Source organism: Camelus bactrianus, chromosome X (genome assembly GCF_048773025.1).
Source record: "Camelus bactrianus isolate YW-2024 breed Bactrian camel chromosome X, ASM4877302v1, whole genome shotgun sequence".
In the NCBI taxonomy this organism is placed as follows: Eukaryota; Metazoa; Chordata; class Mammalia; order Artiodactyla; family Camelidae; genus Camelus; species Camelus bactrianus.
Window position 1 is genome coordinate 78014733 of NC_133575.1, and position 18537 is coordinate 78033269.

The 18537-nt window shown below is 34.3% G+C and overlaps 1 pseudogene; it reads left to right on the forward strand.

The window, feature by feature from the left end:
* Positions 1–658: 658 nt before the first annotated feature.
* On the forward strand, positions 659–913 carry LOC105065938 (ATP synthase F(0) complex subunit f, mitochondrial pseudogene; annotated as a pseudogene).
* The last annotated feature ends 17624 nt before the right edge of the window (positions 914–18537 follow it).

Sequence of the window (18537 nt, forward strand, 5' to 3'; positions counted from 1 at the left end):
TTTGGATTATTTCAATAATTTATCCTAGGTGAGAAAGCAAGGCACAACTTTATGTGTCCTTCAAGAGCCACACTTAAATATAAAAACACATATACATCAAAAGCAAAAGAATGTAAAATATATACAATGTAAATGGTAAGCATAAGAAAAACTGAAGTGAAGTGCTTACAATAATATCAGACAAAAGAGAGTTCAAGAAAAGAGGGGTTATTGGCCCAAAAAAGGGACATTTATCTCAATTGAATGTAGTAACCTCTCTTAGTAAGTGAGAGAACAACTAAATAAGAAGTTAGTGACCACTAATATTTGATAGAAACACTATCAAGTAACTTGATCCTATTAACATTTTATAGAACTTCACTCAACAACTGCAGAAAATTCATTCTTTTCATCTGCACGTGGAAACTTAAGTAAGATAGACCATATGCTGAGCCTTAAAATAACTCTCAATAAATATCAAACGATTTAAATGTTACAGATAGTTTTCTCTAAGCACAATAGAAATAAATTGTAAATCAGTAATAAAAAAGTATCTAGAAATATCCTCAAATGATTCAAAATTAAACAACTTACTTGTCAATGACCCTTGAGTCAAAGAAGAAGTTACAAGGGAGTTATAAATTAAATCCACCTGGGCAGTGGACCCCAAGACACCAACATGGTGTCAGTGATACCAGTGAAGGAGAAGAAACTCAGGGATGTCAAAATAGGGGAGCTACCAAGCTGGACATTGATGTGGGATTTCATCCCTAAAGGCATTGATGGAGCATATCAAAGAGGTTATTACAAGTGTATCAATGCGAAGAAAGGGAACATCGCTGGGGTTTTTATGGTGCTAGCAACTTATGTGCTTTTCAACTACTGCCTTTCTGAGAAGGAACTCAAATGTGAGTGTTTATGCAGGTACCACTGAAGAGGGCCCAGTGTGGAGTGTGACTCTGCATTCCTGACCATGACCTTTTTTGCCTGGCATTCCTCCTTGAGGAACACAATCATGTAAATCTTTTCATATCCTAATTGAGAATTCATGTCCAATAAAAGATGGCTGGTACATGTAAAAAAAAAGAAAAGAAATCTACCTGGATGATAATGAAAACACAACATAGCAAAATGTGTGGGAAGTAGCTAAAGCCATGCTTAGAAGGAAATGTATACTTTTGAATTAATAAAAGAAGCAAGTCTTCTTTATATAAAAGAAGCAGGGCTCAAAATTATTGATCTTAATTTTTACCATATGAAGCTAAAAAAAAGAAGAGAAAATTAAACCCAAAGCAGAGGAAAGAAAATAAGAAAGATAAGAGCAAAAAATCAATAAACTAGAAAACACAAACAATAGAAAAATTTACAAAAAAAGCTGGTTCTTTGAAAAGTCTGATAAAATAGATAAACTCTGTCATAGATCCATGAATAAATAAAAGGTCAAATACAAATTACAAATATCAAGGATGAAAATAGGGATATTATTACAGACCCTACACACGTTAAAATGATACCTAAAGAATATTGTGAATAACCTTAATGATAACGAAACTGACAAATTGGATGATATGGATTAATTCCTTGGATGACTGAAATTGCCAAAACTCACATGAAAAGATACAGAAAGTTATAATGACTACATTTATAAAAGAAATTGAATGTATAACAAAAGTACTTCTCTTCAAAGAAAATTTCCAGATCATGAGTTCTTGTTGATGAATTCTTGTTGATGAGTTCTGTCAAACATTTAGGAAGGAAATAACATTAATCTCACAAAACTCTTTTAGAAGATGAAGAAGGGGAAAATCTTTCTTAATTTGTTTCATGAGGCCAGGATAAGCTAGTTATCAAAATCTGACAAAGGCATTACATGAATAGAAAATAACAAACTAAAGTTCTTCATGAATATAAACCAAAAATAAATCCTTAACATGACACTAGGAAATTAAATATAGCAATAAATGATAGACAGATAGATAGATAGATATAAAGATAATACAGGCGCACCTCATTTTATTGTACTTCTTTGTTGTGCTTCATAGATATTGTGTTTTTTTTTAACAAACTGAAGATTCTTGGCAATCCTGTGTTTCCAACAGCAGTAGCTCATTTCATGTCTCTGTGTCACACTTTGATAATTCTCAAAATATTTCAAACATTTTCATTATTATTATATTTGTTATTATGATCTGTGATCAGTGCTCTTTGATTTTACACTACTATGACTCTCTGAAGGTTCAGATAATGATCAGCATTTTTAAGCAATAAAATATTTTAAATTAAGGTAGGTACATTGTTTTAGACATAATGCTATTGCAGACTTAAAAGCCTACAGTATAGTGTAAACATAATTTTACATGCACTAGGAAGTCAACAAATTCATGTGACTTGTTTTTTTGTGATATTCACTTTATTGTAGTGGTGTGGAACTGAACCTGCAATATTGCTGAGGTATTCCTGTACGTGATGAGTGAGTGGGGTTTATTCCAGTAATGCAAGATTGGTTTAGCATTCAAAATCAATCAATGTAACTCGTCACTTTAAGTGAATAGAGAAGAAAAATTATAAAATCATTTCAAAATATGCAGAAGAATCATTTGACAAGTTCTCATATTTCTTCATGATCTAAAAACAAGATATTCTCAATAATTAGGAAGGAAACTTGCTCAATCCAGTAAAAAGGGATCTACAAAAAGCCTATTGCAAACATTACTCTTAATGATGAACTATTGGATGCTATTTCCCTAAGAGTAGACATTAGACAAAATGTCTTCTGTCAGCATTTATCTTCAGCATTGTACTGGATGTCCTAGGCACTTTAGTAAGTCAACAGAAAGAAACAAAAAAACACAAAAGTTGGAAAGGAAAAATTAAGACCTTTTAATTATAGAAGGCATGATTATATATTTAGAAAATCCTAAGGAATGTACAAATTAACTACTAGAAATAAAAAGTAAATTGATCACGTTCTCAGATTACAAGGCCAAGATAAATTTTAAAAATAATTGAGTTTCAGTGTATCAGCAGCATGCAATTGGAAATGAATTTTTAAAAAATTACAGTAACATCAAAAACATAAAATATTTAGGAACAAATTGAACAAGAGATGTGTAAGACATCTATGCTGAAAAGCTCAAAATATAGTAATATAAATGTAAATATTTCTAAACAAATAGAGAAAAAACTTTTGGGTTCTGGTCTAAAACATAAAGAGTTTAGAAGTCATCACAACAAGGAAAAAGCTGAACAAACTGAAAATCAACAACTCTTCTTAGGTCCAAAAGAGAACTGAGGTCACAGGCTGCCAACCTGAAAATTGTAAAGATAGTCAAACACAGAGACTCATAGCTTAACAGGAGCAGAACTGGATCTGCTGGAGCCAGTACTGGTAGGAACACTTGGACTGTGATTGAGAAATTGCTGGAGGCTCAGTGTGGATGAGTTTGAGAGTTAAAAAAATGGGTGGCCCAGTCTTAGGGATGCCCTTACATTTTTTAAAGTTCTATCCAGGAGCCCTACTAGGTTTGCAGGGTGAAGATGGGAGCAAAATTCGTTTATCCTTCTGGCACGGGGAGAGGTGGGGGCAGAATAGCCATTTTGAAGAGCACCCAGAATATTCTGCTCTCCCTAACAAAAGCCTGTTCTTAAAGAAAACTTTTGACAGAACCTAATTATCTCGAGTTTTATGAGCATGTAACTGACCTGACAGAAGGGGAAATATCCAACTCCAGCCACCTCCAGTCTTCCAGTCTCACCTAAGGAGCAAAAATAAGCTGAAAAGCACTTATGAAGGTCACAGCCCAGGAACACAGGCTCACTAAAAGATTAAGTCATAATCCTAGAACTATGTGCTTCCCTCCCCCTCCCCCTCATCTTACCACCACATCAATTGGACTCCTGACTCCTGTATAGTAACAGAAGATTACAGCTAAAAGAACCCTAAGTCTCAGACTTTATTTAAATAGGAGTCTCTAGAGCAACCCAAAGACAACGGGGGAGAAAAAAACCAGGACACTATCAGAAATTTTAACCTCTAACACTCACAGCTACAGCAAACAGTGAACATAGCCTAACTCCTAGCCAGATAAACATAAATCTCACATTAAGACCTAGTGACCTCAATTCCTAGTATACAACACATCATGTCTGACTATCAGCAAAAAATAAGGCATGCTGAAATGCAAAAATCACAGTCTGAAGACACAAAGCATGCATTAGAATCAGTCACAGATATGGCAGAGATTTTGGAATTATCAGAACAGGAATTTAAAATAACTATGGTTAGTATACTTACAGCTTTAGTGGAAAAAGTGAACAACGGACAAGAGTAGGTGGGTAACATAAGCACAGAGACGGAAAATCAAGGAAAGAATCAAAGGAAATGCTAGAAATAAAAAACACTGTAACAAAAATGAAAAATGTCTTTGATGGGCTCATCAGTAGACTGGACAAGGTCAAGGAAAAAAATATCAGTATGCCTGAAGATATGTCAATAGATATTTCACAAACTGAAAAGTCAAAAGAAAAAAAGACAAAAGAAAGGAGAGAAACAGATTATCCAAGAACAAATTACAAAGGTGTAACATACATACAGTGGGAGCACCAAAAAGAGAAGAAAGAGAGAAAGAAAAGAAGAAATATTTGAAGTAATAATGGCTGAGAATTTTTCAAAATTAATGATAGGCCCAAATAAATTGAGATAGATACATAACATATTCAAAGATTGGGAGGCTCAACATTATTAATATGTCAACAATCTCTAACTTGATCTAATGACTCAATGCAACTCCAGTAAAAATTACATTTTAATAGAAATTAACACATAGATTTTAAATTTATGGAAATAAAAAGAGCTATAAGAACCAAAACAATTTTAAAAATAAAAAGGAAGTTGGTGTATAGACTCTTATAGACAGTGTTAAATTGGCTTCTATAAAGCTATAGTCATCAAGAGAGTGTAGCATTGGCATAAGGCTAGATAAGCTGATCAATGGACCTGAATAGAAAGACCAGAATAAACACAGATGTATATATATGGTCATTTGAACTTTGAAAATATTTTCAAGGCAATTCAATGAGGAAAACATTTCCTTTCAATGAATTGTGCTACAACAATTGGATAAATACGTGAAAAACAACCAACCTTGAACCCTACCTCACAATATACACACAAATTAATTTAATTGGAGATGATTAGAGATGTAAACATTAAAGCTAAAACTACAAAGCTTCTAAATGAAAACTCTGGAGACTATCTTTACAATTTTGAGATGGGCAATGATTTCTTAAGAGAGGATATAAAAGCAATAATCATAAAATAAAAAAATTCACATGTTGAATTTATAAAAGAAACTTATAAAAATGAAAATATCATCTAGAGAGCAGGGGAAATGTTAGCAGTGCCTATAGCTGACAAAGGATTCATATGCAGAATATATAATGAATGCTTATAAGTCACCAATAAAAGAATACAACCCAATCAAATGTCAAAGGAGTTGAGTAATTACTTTACAAAATAAGATATTTAAAGGCCAGTAAGCACACAGAAATGTACATAACATTATTAGTCAACATGGAATCACAAATTAAAAGCACCTAAAATTTCAAACCGTCTGATATACCATTGCACATACAATAGAATCACAATAGAACGGCTAAAATTAAAAAAAAAAAGCATCAAATGTTGCTGTGATGTAGAACAATTGGATCTCTCATATATTGCAGGTGTTACTGTAAAATGTTACAACCACATTAGAGAACTGTTTGGCTATTTCTTATAAAGACAAATGAGCAATTACCCAGTGACCTGTGATTCCACTACTATTTATTTACCCAAGAGAAATGAAACTACAGGAAACAACTAAAATATCTATTTAAAGGAGATTGAAAAAAAGTAGAGTAGTTTTTATAAAATGGAATATTACTCAGTAACAAAAAGGAGCAAACTAAAAGTGCATACAAAATGAATGAATCTCAAAAACACTATGCTGACAGAAAGCAGCCAGACTCAAAAGTCTACATACTATATATTTAAATTTATATGAAATTTTGGAGCAGGTAGTACTAATTCTTAATTTATGAATATAGATATCAGATCAGTCATTGCCTGGGACAGGGGGTAGAAAGAATATCTTCTTAAGAAGGGATTTACTATAAAGGGACCCAAAAGTCCCTTATAAAGTTCCTTATAAGGTGATGGGAACCTCTACATTCTGATTATAATGGTGGTTTCATGGTTATGTACATTTGTCAAATTCATAAAATTTTACATGTTAAATCTGGGTATTTTACTGTATATAAACTTTATCTCAATAAATCAAAGATTAAAAAGTGGGTATTAAGAAAGTTATAATTTACATTCTTCATAGCTACTGAACAATTGCTTATAAGAAAGGTAGGGTTAGTAGGTTTTATAAAGGAGAATTTGTCTTGGAGGATATGAATTTTTTTTTCTAATCCAATTATAATTTGGAATCTAGAGCTTGGATCCAAGAATTATTCCTGAATGAGTATGTTTACGGAGGAAATTCTATAATCCACTCATATCAACTAAAATGAAAACCAATGGCACATACCTGGAGTATTAGTTATATCTGACAGGTCAGGGCCTAAACTTTTCATCAGGAAGTAAATTTAATCACCTGAATCACATTTCCTGTTGGCATACTATCAGTTAATTCGTTTTCTAAGTGGAGTGGATGAGTCATTCCTTTCATCTCAAAAATTGATGATTCCTAAAAACTGATTCAAGAAAATGTCTTAAAAAGCTGTCTCAATTTCAGTAAAACAGATGAAAAGTTTGCATAACTTGTGTAATTTGGGGCCAAAATGATTAATCAGTAAGGTCTCAAGTCATGGTTGCCTGGGGGTATAACACTGTTAATGTTACACTGAGAGTGAAGTGATGCTACACAAATCAAGGTTTCTACAAAAGGGATTCATATTCTTTAAGCCAAATTGGTTTTTGGTATCTATAGACCAACATAAGGAACCATATATGGATACCACAAAGAAAACGTAGCAGTTTCTGGCAAAAGAAACTCAGAGCTCTCAGATTGGAAAGAGAGAGAACTTCCATATTTGTCTTTCCTTAGCACCAATCTCTACAGATTGCATTTTGAGCAAATGCACATGTGAACACCAAAACTTGGTTATTAAGGGATGAAGCAAGGAGAGTCATTTAAGAGCAGACAAAAAGATGATGAAATATGTTTTTTGAACAATTTTATATGCCCGGCCCTATTCCAAGTATTTTGTAATCATTAATTCATTTAATCTCCTGAAGTAGATTCCAATTTTGTTTTATCATCTGCATTTTACAGATTAGGCATTTGAGACTCAGAGAGTTTAACTAACTTGAACATATCACTGGGTATCTGTGATACTTACTAAATAAGCAGGACTGAACAAGAACATCCAGAAACCACAATGACTAATAATTTTTAGAAATTCTTTAAGGAGAAGACCCTGGAGACGGATACCAGTGGAGCTATATTCAGTTTGTAGTTATGTCAATGCTTTTGATATTAGTTTTCAATTTCTGTTGTAACAAATTGCCACAAATATAACATCTTCAAATGACAGTCATTTATTATTTCACAGTTCATGTAGGTCAGAAGTCCAGCTGGATGCATCTAGGTGCTCTGCTTACATTGTCACAAGGCTAAAGTCAAGGTGTCAGGAAGCCTGGGATCTTATCTGGAGGTTCCGGGGTAGAATTAGATTCAAGGCTCATTTAGGTTGTTGGCAGAATGTAGTTCCATAAGGTTGTAGAACTGAGGTCCCCATTTCCCAGATGGCTGTTGTCTGAGACTGTTCTCTGTTCCTAGAGTCTGCCCACATTCCTTGGTTAATGGCCTCCTCCAACTTCAAAACCAGCAATGTTGTATTGATTCCTTCTTGTGTGTTGAATCTCTCTGACATCCCCCTCTGACCTCCTCTTCTGCCTTCTAAGTGGAGTGGATGAGTCAAATGAAGGGGTTCCATTTTAGAAGCTGTTATCTGATTAGGTCAGGCTCACATAGATAATTTCCAAATCTTAAGATCAAATAACTTGGAACTGTAATTCCACATTCCAGAAGTGATGAAAAATAAAGCTGTCAGGAGAACTTGGGGTAAGAGTGGGAAGCATAAATGCTTTGCTAAGAAGTCTACAAGTCATTCTCTACACTAGGCAATACTGCGTCATTGAAGGCTATTGATGGCTAAGAAAAATTACCTGGGGCATTAAGTAGAGGTTGGACTAGGGGGAAAACTAGAGGTAGGGACCCAGTTAGAAAATTATTGCATAATTCAGTTAAGAAATGTTGAAGATTTGGACCATTTCTTGTGAGGGGCAAGGGCCATATTTACTTTCTACCTGGTATATTTCTCAGTCATGTTTCAGATCCACCGTCAATGTCATTTCCTCAAAGAACAACACTTTCAGGTATCCACTCCCCTAATTCCCTACAAGAGCACTCTCTACTCTTTATGGTAATTACTTCTTTAGTTATTTAATTGTCCATCTTCCCTACTAGGTTTCCTTTGTCCATCTTCCCTGTTTCTCTTTCAGGTCTGTGAAAGCAGATATTGGTTCTGACCCTCTCGTTTCAATATGACTGGCACTCAGTTATGTATTTTATATATATATATAAAATGAAATTTATTAAGTCATTTGATTTTCAGCTTGGGCATTTGGGTATAAAACTAAACCATGAACTGTGGTAGAAAATAAACTCAGTTATATTTTATCTACGTCTTAGTGTATAACATTGAGTTTGCCTTAATTCCATTGCTTAAACACTTCTAAACTTTGCACAAACTTTAAAACCATCTGGAAACTGCATGTCTTAAGTGATGATTTTGACCTCTATGGTACACTTGTTTTTTTCCATTTACCCTATTTCCTTTTAATCCAGTTGCCTTCTGTTATGATGATGATGCTGCTGATGATGATGTGTATGTAAAGCCATTGTGTTTGTTCATGTGAAATGAAGGTTGGTACATATTAATGAAGAGTTTAGCATTAGAACTCAACATTCGTATATATTTCTAATGATGAGATCTGACTTCGAAAAATCTCATCAAAGGAAGGTTTTTGTAGCTCCATCAATGCTTAATTTAGTGATAATTGCCCAGGTAGCAATTCTGAGCTGACACTACTCAGGGAAGGATCTCACTCTGTCATTATCAGATATGGGCCTGACCAACTGGCAAAGAGAACAGCAATCAAAGAATGTATTGATTTCCTTTAGCAGGTTTAAGACATTACCATCATTAGTTCTAAAATTTCAAATCATTTCAGAAGGTTTGGCCTCCTTGAACAAGTTCCCTGTAACTCCCTTCAGTTTGTCACCTAATTAACAAAGTTTTGCTTTTATTTTTTTGTTATTTGAAGTGTAAGGGCACTTGTATAATCTAATATAAATGTTTTATAAAACAGTATTGTCAGCTACTGATGCTTTAAAGAAATGTATACTGGGTGGTATAATCATTTAAAGTCTAAAATGTGCTGAACAGAACTCTGTTTTAATAAGCATTTCAGAAGTTGAATAGACTGAAGTTCAAAGGACAAATGCTTTTTAAACAAAATTATTTATTTCATTTCACATGTTTGAAATGATTATTTTAGAGCTTTTATTTAAGCTAACAAGAATTCCTTTGTCTTAATTGCTAATACAATTAACTGCAGTATAATATCTACTGATTTGAACAATAATACTACACATTAATGAGGTTTATGCTAATTTTTATCCTCAGACATCAATTTTCCAGATAAAGCAACATAAAAATTCTGCATTTTGCCTTTACTTTAAATTCACACTAATACTTGTTTACTTTGCTTATTATCCATATTAACTACTATATGAGTTCATTAAAATCAGGTTTAAAAATTTCCTTCATTGAACCCTAGTTTATTTCATGACCAGCATGGGAACACTGAGCAGGGAAGTAATTTTTGAGCAAGGGCAATGGTCTTCCTTAGAATAGCAAACACTTAGAATATGTGTTGTGATGAACCATCTGTCTCTTTGAAAATATGTATATCTTAGGTAAAGTTTGAGATAATCTCAAAAAGCAAAGTGGAGGAAGCCAGGAACATAATCCTAGAATTTGAGTGGATAGAAAGTAAATGAATGAAATACATTGACTTTTATATTGAAAAATGGAAAACCTCTCTTTAAAACATGCTAACAAACCCTCTTGGAAATCAGCTAAAAATTTTAATGCAATAAATTAAATACAATCAAATAGGTGTCACTGAGACTTAATGGGATGGTACTCAATGGAATATTGCAATTAAAGATAATAGTCTGTTTAAAAATAGATACAATAGGAGAAAGGGCATCAGATTTTGCAAAGATACAGAGTAGGGGAAAAAATCGGTGACTCTAGAGGCAGAAGCATGGTGAGAAGAAATACCAAAATAACTGGGAATCTTGTATGGTCAAAAGGAGGACATGGATGATATATTCTGAAAGTTATCACACAACTGTTATTGGCAAAAAATAAAATCTTAAAATGGAGACTTTCAATTTCAAAAATATGCCTAAAGTTCTGGTGTTCTGAAACCATAGCATATGATGAATTCTTGACTTGCCAGACAATTTTACCCCACAGTACTTGAAGAAACAATGGAAGAAAGGGTTTCTTTGGAATTGGGATTGACAGGAACATGCGTGGCATACGAGACCTTTTGATTTCAGCAAAACATATGGCAAAAATGATCTGTGATTATTTTGCAGTTAAATGCTAAAATATAGATATGGATCATACCGTAAAGGTGGGTTCACATTCCTTTTTTTTTTTTAATTGAAGTACAGTCAATTACACTGTGTCAATTTCTGGTGTACAGCATAATGTTTCAATCATACACATACATACATACATTGGTTTTCATAACATTCTTAACCTGTTGAATAGCTGAATCCAAAGTCTTAATTGGTGAATACTTGTTAAACTGAAGAAGGGTCTCTAGTGCCTTGCCACAGAACTCTGTATTTGTTTCTTTCCTTTTCAAAATATCGCACCATTATCTGAATGACACATAGTTGTCTTACTTGCAGAATTTGCTGATGACTCGATTCTGAGATGGGTAACAAGTAAGATGGTTCAAAGACTCAAGATTCAAAGTTATTTATAAGTTGAAAGAATGCTCCTGAAGTAATGAGATGAAAGCTCATTATGGAAGTAATTATGAAGTTCTCTATATTGATTTAAAAATAGAAACATTTGTAGAATTTCCACTCTATAATTCATAACAGGGGAAGTCATAGTATCACAGCGTTACTGTTAAAAAGACTTTTATTTCACTGCCAATTCTGCAAGGGACAACAATATGATACAGCTGCTAAAAACGCAAATGACAATCTTGGGTTGCATTAAAAGAAGCATAGAGTACAGGAGAAGGGAGTCAGACCATTCCTAAAGCACTCTGGTAAGTTTTGTGTGCCTCTTATATTTACTGATGAATGGTTCTTGTCCAGAGGGCAAGTCCTGGGTATTATCATGTCACATGAGAAGAAGAAGGAACAAAATAGGACTCAATGCTAGAAGAGAAGAAACTTAAAAACCTGCCTTTGTTTATTTTAAGGATTATCTGGTGGAAGAAGAATTTGATTTCCTCTGAAATTTTAGAACCTAGCACAGCCTAGTGAGCATCTAATAGATACTCAAGAATATTTGTTAAAATCATTCATTCATTGAACAGTTATTTGCTGAGCATCTCCTGTGTACCAAGTGTTATTTTAGTTGCTGAGAATATGGCATTGAACAAAACAGACATAGTGCCTGCCCTGTGGAATTTACATTTAAGTGGGAGGAGAGACAAGAAACTGAACAGATCATCACACAGTATCACACTGGCTAGAGAGGCAACAGTGAGTATAGTGGTTAAGAAGCAGTCTTTAGAACTAGATTGCCTGGCTTCAAATCCTTGCTCACCCACTTACTGGCTCTATGACTTGTATAAGTTAGTTATTCTTTCTGTGCCTCAGTTCTCTCATATGTAAAATGAACCTATTAATAGTTTCTACCTCAAAGAGTTTTGTGAGCACTGAATGAGTCATTCCGTGTAAAGTTCTGTGGACAGTGCCTGGCATATAATAAGTATCCAATAAGTAATAGCCATTATTGCTATAGTAGCAAATGTTCTGAGGAAACACACAGCCAGTGAGGTGACAAAGGGAAGAACGTAAAAATAAACATCAATCCAGAGAGTGACATGTGGAAGGTACAGGAGGCAGATTTTAATGGCCATGTTTCCTAGCTCTACACTGTTCCACCTGCTCATCTGCCCCCATTGTCCATCTCCCTTTTGTTTGCCTTGATGATCTGTTTGTCTTTTGAAACCAAGCTTCTTTAGCACCTCACCTGGAAGGCTGAACAGACCCCCTTTGCTACTGGAGTTGGCTACCACCTTCTCTACACTACTTCTATTTTAAAAAAATGTATTGCAATGTATTATATTCAAATGTAAGAGAAAGTCTAAGGCATGATGTTTAAGAACTCAGGTTTTGAAGTCAGATAGAACTGAGTTTGAATTATCAATCAATCACTTACTGGCAACTTTACACTGAATAATCACTATATTGCTCTAATCTTTGATTTCCTCATTTGTAACTTGGAGATAATAACACATCCTCTGTAAGGGATTTTTAAGAATTAAACAAGAAAAAGGAAGCCATACACAGTATAGGGTTTTGATGCCAGTTCTGCCACTTTGTTTTGTGAACTTGGACAAGCCATTCAGCATCTCAGAGCTTCATTTTTCTAATCTTCAAATGAGAGTGATAGTATCATTTTGATGGAGTTTCTGTGAGAATTACAAATAATGTATACAATGTGCCTGGAACATTGTAGGCTTTGTGTATATTCTTGTCAAATTGAATTTAGTTAGCAATTAAAGCTTTTAAAAAGTGAATGAAGATTCCTCAGAAAACTAAGAATAGACTTACCCTGTGATCCAGCAATCCCACTCCTGGGCATATATCCAGAAGGAACCCTAATTCAAAAAGACGCTTGCACCCCAATGTTCATAGCAGCATTATATGCAATAGCTAAGACATGGAAACAACCTAGATGTCCATCAACAGATGACTGGATAAAGAAGGTGTGGTATATTTATACAATGAAATACTACTCAGCCATAAAAAATAATAAAATAATGCCATTTGCAGCAACATGGATGGGCCTGGAGATCGTCATTCTAAGTGAAGCAAGCCAGAAAGAGAAAGAAAAATACCATATGATATCACTCATATGTGGAATATTAAAAAAAAAAGAAAAAAAATGACACTAAGAACTCATCTACAAAACGGAAACAGATTTGCAGACACAGTAAAACAATCATATGGTTACTGGGGGGAAAGAGGGTGGGAACGGATAAATTTGGGAGTTTGAAATTTGCAAATACTAACTACTATATACAAAAATAGATTAAAAAATTTCTTCTGTATCGCACAGGGAACTATATTCAATATCTTATAATAACCTATAATGAAAAAGAATATGAAAGCAAATACATGTATGTATATGCATGACTAGGATAATATGCTGTACGACAGAGATTGACACATTGTAACTGTCTATAATTCAATTAAAAAAAAAAGTGAAGTTCGTTGCCTTTTGAAACCAAAAGCTCCTTGCCACTGGAGGTGTTCATAGTAGATGGCAATATACCGGAGGCATGGCAGAGCAATTCCTGCAGTGGCATAGAGTGGCTTCCCAAACTTTGATCAATGGATCAGATGCCCCATCCCCATCAAGTCTAATTTAATAATCTGGGATGAGAACCACCAATCTAGGTGACCACTATATCCCCTCCAACTCAAAGGTTAATGATTCTGTAAATCAGAGTTCAGTTCACAAGTCATACACTTGGTTAGTTCCATCAAATAGCTCCCCTCCGCATCTTCCCTACCCCAGCTTCCACTATTTGCACCCAAATGTATTATTAAATGGTTTCTAAACTACAGTAAATCTGAGAAAAATTATTTGAATTCATATTCTCTTACTTATTTGTCCATTAAACTTAAGTAAAGTCAAGCTATTAAGATATATCCTAGAATCATAATTTCTTAGTATGTCAGAGAATTAGTTGGCATTCTTTCACATTTTCCCATGATTAAATGTGCTTACTTTTTACTTGCTGTTATGTTGCCACTATCAAAGTTTTTCTGAGGCAGCTTCTAAAATCTGAAATTGCAGAATTTGAAGTTGTCAAACTAAACCACAATGTAACAAGTTTAGAAGGTAAGAGCATATATGTCATATGACCTTGGGCAAGAGCCACTTTCCTGCTGCCTGTCAACTCTTTTATCTGCGAAATTGCAAGAGGAAAATGGTAAAAGGGAACTTACTACTTGTAAAGCGTTTTAAATATGAGTAAGTGTTACCATCTATTTTCCGGTTTTCATTAATTGTGATATTCTAGATCATTCTGTTCTGAATGATATTTAGCATCTGGATTCATCTTTTATTTTTAAAGATTTGCATTTTTTTTCCTTTTTAGAGGGCTTAAATAACAAGGGAGTTTAATCCATAGTAGAAATTTACTTGTACTTAATGCATAAAAAACATATGGAGGAAATACTCTTTAGGAATCTGGAAAAACGGAGAGGGAAGTCAAACGAGATGGAATTATTCTGGGAAAAGAAATTCTTTGTCCAACAAGATGGAAATTTTCATTGAAAATATTGAGGGGAAAAGCTGAAGTTTTGAATACTTCTACTTGGGAAAGTGTTTTAGAAATTCTTCCAGTTCTTATGTATTTTGGGTATCATGACTCCTTACCAATTTTTCTTTTCTTTTCCTTTTAACATGGACATGTATGCACCAATTATGACAATGCATACCTTATCAGGCCTTAGAGAGTCTATTTTGAAGGATTTCAAAGCACAATTACAAAAAACATCTCTTTATGTTACCTTTTACGGTCTTAGTAAAAAAGTATTTGAGGATCAAGAAATATTGAGGTTTTAAAAAGAGCTATAAACACACTGCTTTTTATTGTAACTAACAAATGTTAGCTTTTTATAACTCTTCCAACTCTTATTTCTTTCCACTTTAATTTTTAGTATTTCTTCGTCCCATAGGAAAGAGACTCTTGGTTAAACTCTGACAATGTCTACCTGTCTTCTCATTCTTCCTGCATTATTTAGTTGCAGAGGGCAGATAAAATTAAACAAGGTTAAGAGAGATAATCTCCTGCTAAAAGTAACTAATTCGGTATCATTTCTCATTAAGCTAAGAATTGAATGAAACAGTAAATCAGAATTTTTCTACACTGCGGAAGCAGCACTTCATTTTAACTGAATGTCAGATCGTTAAAGGTAACAAAGATGGAGTATACGCAGAAGCACTTGCGAAAGAGTTATGATTCTGTTCTAATTATACCAATTTATTTTTTTAATGAAAGTATTCTCATGTAATTATTTTGATAAATTCTCTTCAAACTCTCCTCCTTCTTTGCTCCACAGTTAGTATCCCGCTGGTAGCTAGTGTAGGCAGTTGCCAGAATTATCTTTATAGTCAGTCAATAAAAAGTTCATAATTTCACAAGTGACCACATTAAGGATGAGCACATAGCCAGATCTCTGGAGGAGTTAGGCTAGTTGCTTGGCTTTCAAGTTGTTTGACCAATAAGAAGTTGCAAACTGCACATTCATAAAATTCTGTACATACATGGAAGCCTTCTGACTGCTCTGTGATGCTGGATTTTGATTACCTAAACATTACACTCCTGCTCTTTGAGTTAGTTGGTTGAAGTCTATTTTTTTGAGAGGCTTACTTAGCTGAAGTACTCACCACGTCACTTAATGTTTTGTTTTCTAAAGATAAAATTTATTTGTTTATGCATTTAAGTGTTTCTGAAACTCATATGACTTATGGCTATTTAAGCTTCTAAAAGGTTCTGCTGCCAGAAAAGAAATATCACCTTGAATCAACAGAATATTCTTTTGTTTAGTGTCTTGCCCAGTGCTCTCAAAAACCATGGATAGCCAGGTCCATATTCCTATTTTAGCATCATATCCATAAAATAATCATGGGGCATTTTTGTTATAATTTTTGCTGAAATCAAAATACATGTGAGCAATGCATGTTTTTGACAATCTTAATTCCAGAGAAACCCTTTCCTTCAGAGCTTTTTCAAGTGCCTATGGTTCCATTGGTAAGCAAGTCAAGAATTTATCATATACTTTACTTGCAGAACAGTGGGACTTCAGGCATATTTCTTGAAATTATAGTCTCCCTTAAGGTTTTATTTTATTTTGGGGCCAATGTGCCAGTTATGTGATAACTATTAGAAAGTATTCGGTGGGGATATAGCTCAGTGGCAGAGCACATGCTCAGCATACACAAGGCCCTGGATCCAATCCCCAGTACCTCCATTTAAAAAAATAAAAAAAAATAAAAATTTAAAAAAAAGAAAGTACTGTCCATATCCTTTGTTTTCTATGTCCGTGAGTCTGTTTTTGGTTTGTAAATAGAATTTGTATCATTTTCTTAAGTGTAGGTACTGGGGATTGAACCCAGGACCTGCTAATCATGCACTCTACCACCGACCTATACCCATACCGTCCCCCAACACAGACGTGATTTGTTCTCATGGAGATTCAGTCTGTTAGACTGGCCCATGCTCATGAAACACTCAGCCATTATTTTAGATTAAGATAAGTGTTAGCAGACTCATACTAGGTAGAAGTTGAGGATGAAATCACAGAAATGCATAGGAAAATTCTTCTACCATTTTCATTTTCAATATTCCAAGTAGTGGACTGAGCAGATGTCTGGACTTTGGGAAACTGGATGGCAACAAATAGTATCCAGGTGTCTGAAGGTCATTAACAAGGGTTTACATAATATCGATCTTTTATTGGGGAATAAAAGTAATAGCTCTATTCTTAAGGAATGCCACCCATGTATTTTAGTAAAAGCAGTAGATTAAATGTAAGTGAATATTTGGAGATGCCTCGTCTCCTCTTAAGGCCTTAAGTTCTTTACAAGCAGTACCATGTGTACTCTGGCTCCCATTTTGCAAGACAGTTCCTTGTACACTGTAGACACACAACACATAATTGATGGATTGAAATTTAAAAATACTGAGTGACAGAAGAAGAGAAGAAAGTTCTTGAGGCTACTCTAAGCACAAGAAAATAGATCTGAGAATCACTGTAGACCTTTTAAGCTAATAGCAAGTAGCCTTCTCCTGGGTGACAAGATAAAGAACACACTATTTTTACTGGAAGAGGGGTGTGTGTGTGTGTGTGTTTGTACATGCACATGCTTTATAGACTAAGAATCTCTTTATTTTTTCTGTGAAGCTGTCAGCTTTAAATTTTGCCAATCTCGGCAACAGTTCTCACACAGCTGTATCTGCTTCCTATTTGCAAGGTGTAAAGAGGAAAAAAAAAAAAAAACCACAAAATTTTGTTTTGAAACCTAAATGGAAGAGGTGATTACTAAAGTGTCTTTTTTAATTTTTAATGAGTAAGAAGTTATGTATTCTTGTCCTACCAAAGGGCAAACAATTTTAGTCACACTGTGGCCACATTACGTATGTACATCAACATTTATCCTGGGAGTACTAGCACCAACCCTTGTAACTATTTTTCCCTTTCCCACGCTCACACTGTGATGTCCAAATCAGAATTTGCACAAAGGAGAGGGAAACGAATCACTAAACAGGGGTTATTGGCCCTAAAGTTTGATGCAGTGCTTCAGGAATTTGAGAGTATCTCAGGCTAGCTACTGACATCTCACAAGGTTCGGAATTTAACAACACACACCCTCACACACATTTACATGCACACATGCACACATGGACACACAGAGAAAACAGTCTAGAGGAGAACCTTCATGAAGGCAGGGGGTTTGTTTTTGAGATTTTTTTTCACCAATTTTATTGAGACATAATTGACATAGATCATTGCATAAGTTTAAGATGAATAGCATGATGGTTTGATTTACATATATTGTGAAATGATTACCACCATAAGTTTAGTTAACATCTCTCATCTCATATAGATACAAGAAAGAAAAGAAAGAAAATCTCCTTGTGATGAAAACTCTTAGGATGTACTCTCTTAACATCTTTTTTGTATATCATACAGCAGTTTAACCATAGTCATGTTGTATGTTACATCCTTAGTACTTATTTATTTTAAAACTGGAAGTTTGTACCTTTTGACTACCTTCTTCCAATTTCCCCACCTCCTATTCCACCTGACCCCCTCACCCACCTCTAGTAACCACAAATTTGAGCTCTTTTTTATGAATTTGGGGTGCATGTCTTTGTTTCTATGTTAATTCCATGTACAAAGGAAATTATACAGTATTTCTCTTTATCTGACTTATTTTACTTAACATAATGCCCTCCAGGTCCATTTACTTCACCACATATGGTAGCATTTCCTCGTTTTTTTTAATGGCTAAATAATACTTGTATATAAGGAATGCTACCCATGTATTTTTGTAAAAGCAGTAGATTAAATGTAAATGAATATTTGGAGATGCCTCATCTCCTCTCAAGGTCTTAAGTTCTTTACAAGCAGTACCATGTCACATCTTCTTTAT